This window comes from Cylas formicarius, unplaced genomic scaffold (genome assembly GCF_029955315.1).
Source record: "Cylas formicarius isolate icCylForm1 unplaced genomic scaffold, icCylForm1.1 PGA_scaffold_5__7_contigs__length_24384050, whole genome shotgun sequence".
NCBI lineage: Eukaryota > Metazoa > Arthropoda > Insecta > Coleoptera > Brentidae > Cylas > Cylas formicarius.
This window is the reverse complement of record NW_026844341.1, coordinates 19,792,227-19,809,240: the sequence shown is the minus strand read 5'-3', so window position 1 is coordinate 19,809,240 and position 17,014 is coordinate 19,792,227. Positions and strand designations below refer to the sequence as shown.

The following is a 17,014-nucleotide window of genomic DNA, read 5'->3' as shown; positions in this document are numbered from 1 at the left end:
AATAAATAGTGTTTTAAATTTATATGATTGGAAATGACTAGGTGATAATAGTAGTTTTCCGATTCAAGCAAATGTCGAATAATGTTGCAGAATAAATGAAACCGAAAAGTATTTGAATTACTTCAGAAAAGAAGCTAGCAGCAAGCCATGGGTCAAAGATACCCGCCAAAATCGTTAATAATGAAATAAAATTTGCGATTGAACGAAAACTTCACTATTGGAGGACTTAGGAGAAATTGTAAAATATTTCACGACTAATAGAGGGTGACAATCAAGTCTTCTTAGAAAAAACTATCGACTATCGACTGTACCGTTGCTATTCACCATATTATCCAAGAAGAAGAAGAAGAAGAAGAAGAAGAAGAAGAAGAAGAAGAAAATGTTGAATCCTGATATACCTTTAAATAACAATTCCAACAGGAGAAGACGGTTCATCAAATGAGGAAGAATATGATCTTTACTGACGTATAATAAATTTATCACATCAAAAGATAACTTCAATAGGATGTTGAAACTATAAAAACTAGTAGTGGTGACGTCGTGGTGCGATGAGGACAGCTTTTCCTAGTTCGTGTGTCATCGTTGACATTGCAGCGCATCTAAAATTTTACGTAACGGCTTCGGAACATGTCCGTGGCCCGGTTACGACGCAAATATTTTGATATTCAGGTGACGCTCGACGCTGACGAGCAAGAACTCGCAGAAGATCGCGGAGAAACAGCCGAAAAACCCATGAAGCAGCTTAGACTTACGAGGATGGTCGCGGAAATTGCGTGAATCGCATTCCGAGAAAAAAAATGCCGATGGTGCAACAGCGGTCCGCGCGACAGCCCGATTCGACTCCGTTTGATCCGTATGTGAAATGCTTTCGATCCGCCTCGATATGTTTAAAAACAAAGAAGTTTTGAACACGGACGCCGAACGATTTAGGCACCTGTCAAACGAAATTAAGGCTCGGCGTTGAATCACGCGGCAATCCGAACGAAATCTAAATGGTAATTGTTTCGCTTCTACTAGATTTTTAATAGAACGTCCGATAGTAAATTCCACATACAATAACGTTAGAGGTAGACGTAGTTGAATTGTTCTGGCAAGGTATACCTCCATTTTTTTCAAAAAATACTCAAATATTCCTGCAACACTTGAAATTAGGTATATCTGCAAGAATATATGAAATATTCGCAATATCTAGAGTAATTCAAAAATCTTTGATATCTGTAGTATTTGCATTACACGATAGGATTATGAAGTATCTCAAAGTACTCGTTGATATTAGGAATATCTTGTCCAGATGTTACGTTATTTTATGAAATATTTGTATCACGTATTTGAAATTTGTTGTACATGTTTTTTGAAATATCTGAAATATGATCTGATATTTCAAATATTTGCAATTTTTGGAATTCAAGAAAGGTTAAAAATATGGTATTTATTTCAAACATGTGTGATCATACGTCACGTTTGAAGTAATTTTGTGTTATAGCTTCGTCTTGAACGGTCGTTATCGCCGACAAATAACTGACGGAGACGATTGGATCAGTTGACGTGCGTCCAAAATAGATTATTAGGTGCCCATGTGCGTTTGAAGTTACAGTAACCTACGCCGGAGGTATGGGCAATGAATCACTCGATCAAGGTCTTTCGGATTCGCGCCCGACGCAGTAGATTTCTTCGCGTGTTTTAGGAAATCGACAAATTTAAGCGGAAACCATTCCGTTTCCCTGAAAAAAACGCGATTAGTTTTCTTCGGTTACGAGCAGCTTAATTAATTCGGGTTTTTCTGACGGTGGAACGCGAGCATGTATGGAAAAAAACGAGTAGATTTTTATCGATATCGATATGATCGATTTATACCCGTGACCAACGGGCGCGAGGAATATAACGAAGAAAATGCAAAAACTGGGTTTAAAACCACAGGATATCGATCACTGAATGTGCCAGCTTTTCGTTCTAAGCTTGTGCGATCTCCCGAATCCTCCTGTGAGCAGCAATTAAGTAGAATCTGGTTTTGCGACGTGTCCCGTAGGTGTACGCTTAGCGCTTTGCACTCGTATGTCACCGTATAGGCTGCACACCATGTCTTATGATTACAGCAGGTTGGCCGGTCTGTCATACGCTAAGCTCATTTCTAATATTTCTAAATTGCTTTCTTGAACCTTCGTCGAGGACATATTTACGTAAAAATAAAAGATAACATGATATTTATTTTATACATGCCATCATAAGGTGTTTATTTTATATCTGTTGATGTATATATTTCAACCACTTCAGTTGGGTAAAGTTCGGTATACTTTTTCGGTGTATATTACGAAAAAAAATATTTCAAATGCCCAAGAAACTTTTACAAGATGAAATTGAAAATGAATTGCAAAGTAGTGACGATGAATTTTATATTAACGCACACCCACAGACCCTTATTCAACGTCATACTGTATCCTGAGAAAGTCTTTAAAATGGTGGCGAAAGTTATTTTTCTGGGGACTCGAAATATATAGTGTCAATGTATATTTATTATATACAATTTCACAACCGAGCCAAAACAAAAAAAAACCAATGGCACATCTTAAAGTTCGTTCGGGAATTGGTTGACGAGATGACAAAACACAATCGGCAGGGGTCCAAAATTTCTGGCAGACGATCATCTGTAGATACAGAAGAGTGGCTAAATGATCAATTACATATTTTACGCCAAAATGATGTGCGTTATGTTCTAGCCCTGAAGTACAAGGCAGCAGGCGGGAAACTAGGTAAGTGGTGTTTTTTTTTTCGATATATAGAACTTCGAGTTGCAATAAAACAACGATGGATTATTCGGTTGACATGAATTTTATTTATGGCATTACATTTTAAATATGATTTCTGGCATATGACCGCCACGGCTGGCGCGGATGTAGTCCAATCTGGACGTCCAATTTTCGATGACTTTTTGCAACATTTGTGGCCGTATATCAGCAATAACACGGCGAATGTTGTCTTCCGAATGGTCAAGCGTTTGTGGCTTATCCGCATAGACCAATGACTTTACATAGCCCTACAGAAAGTGGTCTAGCGGTGTTAAATCTCAAGATCTTGGAGGTCCAAAACGTGAAATTAGGCGGCCACCAAACGTGTCTTTCAATAAATCGATTGTGGCACGAGCTGTGTGACATGTTGCGCCGTCTTGTTGAAACCACATCTCCTGGACATCATGGTTATTCAATTCAGGAATAAAAGAGTTAATAATCATAGCTCTATACCAATCGCCATTGACTGTAACGTTCTGACCATCATCGTTTTTGAAGAAGTACGGACCAATGATTCCACCAGCCCATAAAGCGCACCAAACAGTCAGTTTTTCTGGATGTAACGGTGTTTCGACATACAATTTGAGGATTAGCTTCGCTCAAAATGCTGCAGTTTTGTTTGTTGACGTAGCCATTCAACCAGAACTGCGCTTCATCTCTAAACAAAATTCGCTTATGAAAATCGGGAATAACGGCAATCTCGTTTTGGGCCCATTCGACGAATCTACGCCTTACTTGATGATCGTTTGGCTTCAATTCTTGCACGAGTTGGATTTTGTAAGCACGTAAACCAAGATCCTTCCGCAAAATCTTCCATAAAGTGGATGGACACAGATCCCATTCCTGTGCTCGATGGCGGATGGACTCATTCAGGTATTCCTCAATGCTACGCTCTACAGCAGCAATAGCTTCTTCTGTACGCACCGTACGGCATCTCTGGGGATGCTAGTTATCAATAAGAGTAAACGTGGTGCGAAAACGTTCCATGGTTAATCGAATTAACTGCTCTGATGGACGATTTTGTCGACGATAAAATGGACGTAGTGCGCGATACGTATTCCGCACAGAACCATTATTTTCGAAATAAAATTGCACTATTTGCAAGCGTTGTTCAGGCGTGAGTCTATTCATGATGAATTGCGAAACCAAACTGAGAATAAATCACTTGACAGCTCTTAAATCGGTCACCATCTTGAACAGTAATGCCAACTTAAAGTTCTATACATCGAAAAAAAACACCCATTATATTTGTGACACTTGCACCCGTACACAGTATAGGATGTAATTTTTTTATATTGTTTATGAGTTTATTTACTAATAATGGTAGTGATTATGATAATAATAATAACATATTTTTTTAAAAATCCCATAGCTTTTATTAAAAAAAAAAACAATATAAAAAATCCGAGTAGACAGATAATTAGATAAAATAATAGTACAGTGTACTCGCGAAAGGACATATATACGAGTGCAAAGAAGAGTCACTTGTCTCGGTGAGTTGATTCTCCCAGCTTTGTTCGTAACACACGAGTTAGTAAAACGGACGAATTTCCATTCGCACCGTTATCAACCAACCAGATTTGCGTACGTTGCTTTTCTCGGAGCATTGTAACTCGTTGCAGGTGTTAAGTCCAGTACCGGTTCGACGGATTGTTATCGCTGAAACGACAGATTAACAAAAGGACTGGGCGGCAGACCACCAATGGTCGGGTGATCATAACCGGCGTCCCCAGAGCGAAATAGTTTGTTTTAGGAGTCATTGGTGTGGTTTAGTTTTGGTTTGACGAGTGAGAAGCAAGTAGAGTTTAGGCAGAAATTTATTCCCAAGTAACACTTTCATTCTATAGTATTTTATATAGTCTATAGTCTATATTCGTCTTTTTAAGGTACTTTCTTCCTATTGAAGGTTGACTACAATCCGGAAATCTGTCCTGGCTATTCTTAGCAGTGACTCTGAAATTAGACTAGTTCAATCTCTCACAGTCATGAACATTATCTCCTGCCAAGTTCTCTTCTACCTTCTGTAAATTCGTCCTAGTAATATGCTTCCTCTTCGAGATTCTGAGCATTCGGTTACCCACATTTTAAAAATTTCGTCCCGTCCAGCGTCTAGGATTCAACCCCATACAGAAGCAAACATAAGCTCTCACACATCTGTATCTGATATTTCTTTGTGCTGTATGTGTAGTACCCGACGGGATCTAATTGCTGCTGCTCATAAGTGTGTGAAGATGCTCCAGCCTTGATTAGTTGCAGTGTACAAGGGTGGACAATACTCTATACATTTAATTTTCTCGAGTCTTCGAAGTGTTTTCGGAGCGCGAGCATTGAAGATGCCAAGTGAGATCTTGCAGCTCATAAGTGTGTGAAGATGCTCCAGCCTTGATTAGTTGCAGTGTACAAAGGTGGACAATACTCTATACATTTAATTTTCTCGAGTCTTCCAAGTGTTTTCGGAGCGCGAGCATTGAAGATGCCAAGTGAGATCTTGGCGAAACGTCTGCAGGATTCCAGTCGGAGTTCAACAAACGAACGGATGATATCCCGGAATATTTTTCCATCCATGAATCAATACGTAACTATATACATATAAAATAAACAAAGACATAAGAAAAAAAATCAATCGACATGTACTTCGATGCGGATGAGACACCATAACTTATTTCTTGATTTAAATCCTTCAGCCACAAAGTATTTAAATTTATCAGCTGATTCATTCATTTGCTATAGATAATGACTGATAGAATAGACTGACGTCTAAATGTGCATTTTTGGTAAGCATCATCATTTTTGTTTTTTTTTTTCTGTTATTCTCTTTATATTAAAATGTTGTCCAGTATAACGCTATCGTCTGCGTATTATTCACAAGTCTGTCATTAACCGTGCCTTCTTGGATATTTTCTGAGGCGTTGTGAAATTACTTCTCCCAGTACATTTTGAAAAGATTTGTCTTACGCTTCTTTTGATGGTTACCCTGCTGGTTAATTTTTCCTCTATCCTTATGGATCCCATTGAATCCAAATAGAAATATCTAATTTCACTGATGTCGCATTGGTCCTTAAATTCCTCGTTGATCAACCAAATTTATCAGGTCTGCATTCTTTATTTAGCGCTTTTGGTATAAGAATTGGCCATTACTTAGTCTTTTAATTTTGGATCTCATTCTACTCGATTAACCTCAAACAGGTCTTGTATTGTATAGTGTTGGTGTATTGTATAGTGTTTTGGCATAAGAATTGGCCATTACTTCGCCTATTCGTTTTGAATATTGTTCTACTGGGTTAATATCAAACGGTTCTTGTAGGTAGTGTATGTTGTCGTCACGCTTAGCTTTATTTAGTGCTTTTGGCATAAGAATTGATCATTACTTGGCCTATTTGTTGTGAATCTCATTCTACTCGATTAACCTGAAACAGTTCTTGTAGTGTATAATGTAGTGCATATTGAATTGACTTAGTGCTTTTGGCATAGGAATTGACCTTTACTTGGCCAATTAGTTGTGAATATTAATCTACTCGGTTAATCTCAAACAGTTCTTGTATATAGTGTATTTGGTATAAGAATTGGTTATTATTGGGCCTATTTGTTGTGCTTCTCATTCTACTAGATTAACGTGAAACAGTTCTTGCATGTAGTGTTTATTGTCTTGACCCGTGGCTTTACTTAGTGCTTTTGGCATAAGAATTGGCCATTACTTGGCCTATTTGTTTTGCATCTCGCTCTTCTCGGTTAACCTCAAACATTTCTTGTATATAGTTTATGTAGTTCGTTTTTCATACTCTGTGACGATGACATACTGCTGGTTAGTTTCAATCTTATTTATAGTTACTTCTTTTATTCTTTTATGCGTGTTGAAATATAGTTCTCCATTGTTTTCTGTCGTTTTCAGTTGTATAATACAGTGTGATTTCCTGTTTCTAGTGTTTCTCATCGTTTTCGGATATAGCGGAGGCGCTTGGGTGGCGTCGCAACTGGATGAGTTCCAAAGCAAAACTCAATGGGAAGCGGGTCTGGTCGTATCGAAGGCGGGAGCTTTCGCCACTTACGCCACAGCCGACGACAGTTGCAGAAAACGGTCCGCCACGCGTAATATACAATGAACACGATTTGAGCGGCGCGCGTGGAGAAACACGGACGGGTTCTTGACCCAAGCGACAAGAATTTTTTTGTTGTTTTCAGCACCGCTAGTCGGCGCTTTGTCTCGCCCCAAGGTTATTTTCGAATTTACGAACTCTGGATCGCACTAAAATCGGACATTAAATTCCGGCTGATGCGTTTCTCTTGTTTATAACATAATTAAACCGCCGTCTGGTTTACGAGCCGAACTTATTGTTATTGGGACGGGCGATAAACACGGCGAACCACCCAGTAACGGCAAAAGGCCCGGTTGCTTGTTGATAGGCCGCGCGGCGCGCCAGATTCGAGCCCGCGAGACTTTTTGTTTCACCTTAAAGCGGCGGTGGAATTTTACTACTTTGGCGAATTACTTAAACACCAAATAAATTAATATCTGGAGGGTATATGCACATATTTCTGCATAGACGACCTAAAGCAAGAAAGAAGTTCCATCCCCCTCAAACGATATATGAGCAGATACAGAGATACATGATAGAAGAGCACTTTGGGTGTGGTGAAAAATGTAATATTATCACTATGGTCGAAATATTGTGTATTACTTATTATTTTATATACATTATTTTAAATATCTTATCAATTATGCTTTATCTCCCAGAATTTTAATTTTCAGATATTTACAAGATAGCAAATTAATTGAGGAATCTTTTACAATGATTTATAATTGAGTTTTGGTTTCAATAACCCTTTTGTATTAGGGGTATAGTAACTGCGGACATCGGGAACTGAAGAAGCCGTCAATATAAGAACCAAGAAACTTTGTGGCCAGCAGAACTGAACGATAAGTCTGGTAAAGGCTTGATATACAGGCCAGTAAAATATGTACATGTCTTGGATTTAACTGAAAAAATTAAATTTTTCACCGAAGCATTAATTGAGTAGATTAGATAAATTAGATTCAGAGTGTTAGAGCCAGAAATCTGCCTGCTGTCATAGCAGCTGAGTGTTATCAAGGTTCATCTCTCTGACCAGACTCCATAACTTCGATAGTGGCTCCTTGGTGTAGCTTGTTACCTTTGGTTTGGAACTAACTCGGACGTTACTTTGCTGGATTGCATAGGTATCATTGCCGCTTATCTTATTACGAATATTTTTCATTTCTATTTCTCTTGCATGATGTTCTCGGTCACATTTGGAAAGATGGACCCACTCGCTTCTCATTTACTTTAATTCACCAATTTGAAATGTGTAAAATGTCGGGGAATAAATGATCATAATTTTCGAATTACATCAAAAATTACCAAATTTTGCAAAAAAGCAATATCATCTTTTTTTTGTCCTCTAAAAACTTAAAGTAATCTACCCTTATGCTTAGTTCACAGATAATTAAGTTTTGAAGAAGCTCTTAAGATAATAATTTGTCTATATGAACTTTGAAATGCTCTAATAATAATAATAATAATTCAAATATAATAATAGTCGCAAGTGGTTCCCTGCATTAACTGTCATAGAAGGATATAATTGAGATCCAGATAGATATCTTCGGTACATTTGTTTAAATGTTTTTATTGATGATATTGTGTCGAAGAAGCTTATTGTGTTTACCATGTCGTATGAGATATTTCTTCTTGGTGTGGCGTGATTCTACATCTGAAATTTTGTCCTGAGATTTTAAGATAAATTGTAGCACGATATAGTCTAAACCTATTAAACCGGAAGCACCCAAATATGAAGAGAACACCGTATAGAAGCCGCAGACAAGAGTTTTGTAATTTTTGAATTCGTTGCCGATCAACGGCATTCAGACATGTCGAATAGACCTCATACCAATGATTCAATTGAGACAATAGTCTCACAAAGTATTTTTTTTTCAAAGAAACTTTGGCTATTGTAATACTTTTTACAAAACTTTTGGATTCCTCCTGCGTCGGTTTTTGCTGAGTCGAAATTGCTGACGTTTCGCCAATCATCCTGTTGGCTTCTTCAGAGCTTGGCTGAAACTGGCTCGTATTTTACTCTGTACCTGCTTATATATCGTTTAAGGGGGGCGCTAATAAGGGGTATAAACACCGTCTCGGATGACTGATGCCCAAATTGGTGTTTTTATTAGTTTTTATTTTAGTGTGTTCGGCAACAGCTGATGAGTTTATTTGTCTTAGTCGTAAGGCTCAGGAGGAATCCAGAAGTTTTGTAAAAAATATTTTAATTTTCGCGTGTATATCAGCTTAAAATTTCCATACGCTGTTCTTAGTTTTGTTGTAACGTGATCCCCAAAACGCAACTTAGAATCGAATATCACACTTAAACCTTTGTCTCTAAGTGAATATGGTAGAGGCGTGCCGTTTACTTTTATAAGCATAATATATTTTTACTTCAAATGTTTGGGAGTCACTGCCGAAACGTAACACTGACAAGCTGAAATACATGATCAGAGACCGTTAATTAAAATTTCGGCTACTTTAGTTTTACTAGCAGGAAATGAATCATAGATCTGAGAGGGAACCAGTCGATGAAGAGCTTCGTAGCCTGTAGAATATTGCATTGTCAGAAATCCTCTCGTTTGTTTGTCTAGTATCGTTCCAAACACTTTGGAAATAGTAGGAAGAATACTAATCGATCTCAACTGATTTTTTGTTTTTGATTTTTTCCAAGATACGATCGGATGACAGGACAACCCGTCAGAGCCCAATGCTTTAGGTTTTTGGTAGGGAGTTTTGACAATTTAAAGAATTTTAGGACATCGTCTCTATTTTTTTTTGAAGCCCTTCATAGGGTAATGTCTATCGAACAGGCATAAAATACAACTGTTTAAAAAAGTCAAAGTTCGAAATGTGAACTATGTTACGCCATGGAATATTTTCTACATCTATGCGGAAATCAGTGTATGGTAATTTTATTCAGTGGTCTGTAGAGAGAAAAAAAAAGAAAAAATAAATTACTCAACAAATTAAGGGATTTAAGTTTGATTGCGTTTAGAGCGGACTTCTTAAAAAGGCTTTCTACAATATACAAAAATATCTAGAGTTTGATTCTGGAAATATGAATTTTGGGTAGATAACGTAGTGTTTGTGGTTGGAATTGGCATAGTGTTATTTAAATTTTGTAAACTTCGTTTTTATTAATTTGTTTTGTACATTCTTGTGTTTTTTACTTTTGATAAGTTGTATAGACTGTGATAACTTATACTTTATAGTTGACGTGTGAAAACAATTGTTTTATTGTAAATATCACGACTTTAAATCTGGCTAAAATTAAACACAAAAGATTTTTCCTAGCGTGCTGTTTTAAAAATGAATCAAATTTTGTCGTTACTAAAGTTAATAAAAAACGTACACTGTTCTTTTCTTTTCCTACAATATTTCCAAAATTTGCGCGACCTTACCCAACGCCAAGTACCCACGCACCGTAAATCCCAAAGACGAGCACTGAAAGGTACATCATCAGGTAAATACCAATTTCTATAATTGATTATATTGCGCACGTGTTAATGCTTCGAGATTCCGCGCCGGTGCGGCGATTGATGTGGTAAAGATATCATCACGATTCCGAATAATTTTACACGCGGACGGTATACGAAAAGACGCTTTTTTCCATATCCAAAGTCGAAGATCCAATTAAAGATCCAATTAAATTTAATTCTTGTTCTTTTTAGATTCTCTTTACAGTTATCGAACATTAGACGCTCCGATTGACCCACTCACACATACACACACGCTTGCCGGTTATTTTTGGAGCGCCGAATATATCACAAGTTTCGCCTATTTTAGAATTGGGGCTCCCTTACTCTGCAATTAATTGCTATCCCCTAACATTTTGGAAAAGTTGTTAATACTTGGCAATTAGGTTCCGCTTGAAAAACTACAGCAGCACTGATTGAAGGGTAGAACAAAATTATGAATGAACGCTGAAGGGAAATCAAAGACATAGATTTTTCATGAACCTATTGGTTGGGTTCTCAACTTTGCTAAACGGAAATAGAATAAATGTCGATAAAATGTAAAAAAAAATCGATAGAAAATGATCAAAAACAACAATTAAGAAACATTACCACAAATAATAATAACATATAATTACATAAGCACATCTACTATTTAGGCCTCAAGGGGCTTATTAATTAATGAAATTAATTTTCATTGAAAGGAGCTAAAAGAAGGACAAATATAGTAAGGAAGTACAAATAGGAAAAGCGGGGAAAATATCAGAAGGGCAGGACGGGTAAAAAAAAATCTACGGAATCCAAAAGGGGACTAAAATGTAATGAATAATAAAAAAACATTTTATTTTCACACGAATTAATATTAACATGTACAAATGAATACCAACAGATTTTCATCAAAGATAAAAACAATTTTACTAAAAACACAAGAACAAATGGGCTACAAAATGACGTATCAATATTGAATTTGAGAAAAAGGCCTGTCACCCCGATACTCTGCAAAAACTTGTAAATATATGCCAGTTAAAGAAATATTGAACTTTTATTTAAAAAGTCGTAAAATAAAATGACTCGTTTAGATAATAAAGATCAACCCTAAAGTACCGGGAAAACGCACTCACTGTCAATCACAAGAATGCGTGCATGAATTCCATGAATTTTAAATTTGAGACAAAACATGAACAATTTGCTAAGATTTCTGAAAGTGATATAAACTACGGAAAATTAAGTTCCAGAGGGTTATGAATAGAATTATATAAACCAAAGTAGCTTTTGGAACAATTTTACAATATAATGAAGAAATAGCTAGTTAAGCATCGCAATCGTAAGAACTCGCCTTAAGTTGTTAATTTGTTTGGATACTAAAAATAAAATTGCAACTATTGACTACATATTGTCTGAAAATTGGACGTTTGGCCTATATTAACCCTTTCAAATTTTAAATCGCTAGCCCAAGCCGTTTAAAAGTTATAGTGTTCCCACTTTGTTGTGTCACCCGGTATATTTATTATAAAAATATTGTTCCGCGTTGTCTCGGTCCATCAGGATGTTTGCATCACGTTAAAATAAATACAATGCTATCGCCCATTATTATTATGGCTATGCCTTATGCGTCCGCAGTATACGTGTGTGATCCCTACAAACGTCCTGAAGCCGGCCCTGCCCGCAGTCCCAACCCAGCGTCGAAATAAATCAAAGCGGCGGACGCTCGACCGTAGGCAACCGCGCTGACAGCTGCACGTCGGGTTGCCTACGGTTGTCGGTTGGTTTCGCGCCGCACCGGCGGCATAGGACGCTAAATTGTGTTTTAAATGGGGAGATTTCTTTCTTTCTTTTGAAACGTGACGTCGAGCAATTAATAAGACGTCGTTCGTTCGAGGGGCAATAAAACGCGATCCTATAAATAGACTTACTCGTTATTTCCGATGGTCGCGCAGTTTTTATCGACGAATTTGAGCGAAAAACAACACTAATTGAACTAGTACACCTACGAACGAGACTAAAATCGATACAAAGTCCTTGTTGGAAATAACCGGATATATTTTCCAGTTGTAGGTAAATATACCGGGTCCTAAATAATTAATAAAATTTCAACCGTTCCCAAAATCAAGATTGAAAGTTTGATTAAAGTATTTGTACGTCCTACCAGATTTTATTTGATTTCGTTTCCGAGATGGACATTAATTACAACCAACGTATCCATAAAAGTCTAATTTTGGTTCCTTCTCTGATATTATTGAAAGAACTTTTTTTTCGAATTTTTCTTAGCGTATAGAGTTCTAAGTGTAAAATAGTTTCAATGTAATATTTTCTTGTTTTTTAATTTTTATATATAGCTTTTATCCGAGCCACTTCCGACATTTCCGGCATTTTACCGCACGGATTTGGGAGCAATCGGATGTTTTCGGAGATATTTTCCACCCTTTGAATTTTGTCTGACGGTCATGTCGGTGAATGTATTTGTGTTGTTTTGCGAAAATGTGCCCAAAAACTAACGATCGCAGAAAAAGTATAGTATGCAACACGTTCGGTAAACTTTTTAACTCACTGGTTTATTAAAAACTCGCTCCGCTGCCCTCCGCTCGTGTCAATTTTTCTTTTCAGTTTTTTTACTTCCCTATACTTTCGTCTTTTATCCTTAATATCCTAAATTTATTTTCTATTCTGTTTGCGTAAAACATGCATATAAAATCAAATAATTATATTTTTCAAATCAAGTAATTATATTTTCAAAAGGAAAACTAAAAGATAACAATATATATTTTCTCATCTAACTTCTACAAATAAAAATATATTCTTCCGAGAAATTAAATTGGGGACAAATTTAAAATCTACCTAATATGTAAAATCACAAAAAATAATTTTTGGTCATTTCTTTACCATAAAAATGACTATAGAAAGATCTATTTTTCTATCTAAAATACAAAAATATTAATAAAAGCTATATTGGACAAATATACTCCGAACCAAGTTCGACCTATTTATATCAAATTCAACGTATTGTCTTTTATTTAACCATTTTTCGAATAAAATCTTTTAAATTAGTAAACTAATTATTGACACTGTACTCATCAATAGGTTCAAATTACAAATATCAACACATTATTGTTGTCATGTCATTTGCACATTGCCCAACAAACAAGACAAAAAGTGGTTATCCCAATATCAACCGATTTCTAGATATTGGACGGAGTAAGTTTGGTTGATTTTTTTGTAGACAATATTTTATTAGTGTGATAAAATCATGTTTCGTGTTTTATTTTTCACCTCCCGTGTGATAAAAACACCAATAAACCATTTACGTCACAATGCACTCGCGTGCCGGTCGGATCATCCAGGTCTATCGATTTGACCCATATACGGGTACAAAATAGTTTCCAAGCTATCGCACAAAAAGCCCCAACGGCGAACCAAGAAAATTGCGAAACTGAAAACGATCGATCAACATGCAACATTGTACATCTGGTGCCAATGTTCGGTTACGAATTATATTGTGCAAATGATTAACACATGTTTTATCAGTGTTTACATTTCGATAATTGAACTTTATTGTCTGTTTCTAGTTAGATTACTGCGAGGAACTGAAATCACTTAACGGACGACTGGGACTATACCGAGTGGTCTCCCACACATACACGTTCTTCCCGTTAAATGCAGGAACCAGATCCGGATATACAATGTTGACGAATATTGATGAATTTGTTACGAATCAGTATGCGTGGGCAAGGGAATGACAAATTATTTGTTGATTCTCAGAATCGCTTGAAATTAATGTGGGAAGTGAAAGTGAAGAGAGTCGGTGTAGCGATCGGATTACTTCTTTTTACAAAGCTTGACTTTATCGCAACAGAGCTCGCAATGAAGTTCCGGGCAAACTTTTCTTATATTTCCTATTTATCAGCTCCCCCTTAGGGGCTCATTCTAGAAGTTTTCCCTGTTAGGGAGCTTTGCTATTATACTTCTTAAACTCGTCAATAATAAATAGTACGGGCCCCGATAAAGAGCCCTGCGGTACCCCGTCCGCTGTTTCCAGTGCAATGCAAATCCTGTTAGTTTTGGTTATGTTCTGTCTCATAAATTATTGCGATAAACTTTGACTAAAAAGCAACTTCTGCTTACGCGATTGGCCTGAATTTCACCAAATAATACTCCTAGAAGATTGGACTGGTAGAGAGGGAAACCCATCACCAAAAAAGGGGTGACAATACATTTCTAACGTAACAGAGCGTATAAATTTTTATATTTATTATTGTTGTTGTTGTTGTATTACTATCATTGTTTTGTCTATAGGGTTATATTTTTGGGGTTCCTCTAGCGATGCCTTTTATTAAACGCTGTCTCTTGTGTAGCTACAAATTTGATCGAAAAAATCCTAATAATAAGATGCAGAGTTTCTTTGCAAGCCATGGATGATTACATCAATACATCCCAGGCCTAGAGGAAATTTTGTTGAACCACCGGGTAACGCGCGAGCACTTCGATTCCCAGCCCATTGTTCTTGCCCACTTCAAGGTTGTGGCGTTTCAATTAAGTTTAAGGAATGTGGACGTTTCCGAATCGTATGTATAGAACGATATCGTTTAGATCCACCATAAAAACGTGCAAAATGGAGGAATTATGTGCACGTAGGTTATCGAATCTGCAGCGTTTACATTCCCAGCTCTATAAATAGAGTACGGAAACAATCTATAGGTCGGCGCCGTTGCGTCCGCCGCGAAAAAACCAACCCCTATGTAAAAACGTCGGTCCCAAACAATCTCTACGGTTTTGTGGGTTAAGCGCCTAGAGTCGACGTACGTTTTAGCAGTAAATTTTGCCTCACTTACCGATTCAGGCCGATCGAGGCGCGAAAAGTTTATTTTCCGTCAAAAACGGCACGGATATTTTGAGGTTAGGCTCGGATTTTGACGTAACCGATCGCGACTGAACGTCCCGAACGTTATTCAACGGTACGGCGAGAAATCGAGTGTTTCTCAATAATATTCGGCACCGCGACTAACCGCGGCGAGACGCTAAACTCGCACTGTCGTTACGTAATAATTTTACGGAGGCCCGCTATGCCGCCGCAGGCCGTAGAATAAAATAGTATTGATTAACCGGACTGAAGTGGTTTTTACTTGATGGAAATCCATTTCACACAAATTAAATTAGGACAAAAAATATTCAAATTTTCACAGTTTTTAATGATTTATGAGAGCTGTTTCGGCGACACCGTGCCTTTATCAAATACAAATTATGACTATATTCCGACGCCTATATATAAAAACAGGTGGTAATAGATTTCTAATTAACAGGTATAGAGTTATAAATTTAAATTTAACAACGGAGACGAATTTAAATCCAATTGGTCATTAAGAAATAAATTCGATATCCCATTTTGTCGTCTCCATACCTTCCAACAAATTTAGTTTTCTGCTTTTTGAATGATTATGTAAAACATCAAAATTATCGTCAAAGTTGTGCATTTCTGAATTTAAATTAATGGCATAGTTAGAATCCGAACTTTTATTTTTAGACGCCCTTTTATGTTCGTTAATGCGTTTCTTAAATGTTCTACCAGTTTGTCCGATATAAATTTTGAGACAAGATTCACATTTCAACTTGTAGACTCCAGATTCTTCAGGTGTTTTCAGTTTTAACACCAATATTAATACTAAATTTAGATAGAAATATTCTTGCTAGGTTCTCTTATGTATTTTATTGTTTTATAAATTTTGTGTTCGCTGTTTAATATGGGATAGATAGAGTTCAGAGTTATTTGAAACTACTTTTTATTATTTGTATTATTTTTTTATTATTATTATTCACAATTTCACAGGTTTCTTAGTGCTTTAAGCTGTCACATGGCGTGCTTTCTCATGGCATTGAAAATGGCTTTAGTAATTCATTTCAAGGATCTTCCTCACAATACCGCATGTGTCTAATATAACTGATTTTTGAAGTTTCAAGTAAATTTTGGGTTCCAGATTTAATCTCTTCAAGCTTTCATGCAGAGTTTTTGGGACTTCGCCTAGTCCTGTCATCTGGCGACTAACGTTTTTATAGGAAAGTTTGACATTTCGAGGTTAGGTTTACTCAGTTAGGTTTTGGCGAAAGGGTATTGTTTGTGTTTTTTGCGATAAATTAAAACTTTACAACTTTAGACGTGGACTAACTTAACAACAATACATCGATGAACTTCATTCGACACCATCTCATCAGTGCAAACAAAGAACTTTTTGAGCATTAATGATGAGTTGTCCCCAATATAGTCTTGATTTGGCACCTAATTACTCCTTTTTATTCCCATAAATTAATAAATCACGTGGACAACGATTTTTGACACCAGAAGAAGCAATTGATGCGTTTAAAAAGCATGTTTTGGAGGTGGCCGACTCGATGTGGGCAAAGGGCCTTGATGGTGGTTTTATCGAATGCAAAAGTATTGATCATCAGGGTGAATATTTTGAGAAACAACAAATTCGTATTTGTTGGTATTTTATCGTTTTTTATTACAAATCCCGAAATGTAAAAGGTAGTCCTCGTATTATTGGAACCACCACCACCTTGTCGGCCATTTTTTGTTATTATTTTTTTTTCTGTGTATTTTTTTCTTATGTTGTTGGCGAGAGGCACAGCGATGTCCAAAATGTAGTTTATTTTCTCCTCCTTGAAGGTAAGTAGAATATCTGGTACATTGTTTGGGATTGGACGGTCAGTAAGAATTATTAATATAATTACA

The 17,014-nt window shown here is 36.7% G+C and overlaps 1 protein-coding gene across 1 annotated transcript in view; it reads right to left on the bottom strand.

The window, feature by feature from the left end:
• The window catches only part of LOC132702019 (uncharacterized), a 64,488-nt gene extending 49,178 nt beyond the window's left edge, over window positions 1–15,310 (bottom strand). The window contains exon 1 of the mRNA XM_060670416.1: window positions 15,120–15,310. The gene's annotated coding sequence lies outside the window, so the exon portion shown is untranslated. The remainder of the gene's footprint in view (window positions 1–15,119) is intronic.
• Window positions 15,311–17,014: the final 1,704 nt, after the last annotated feature.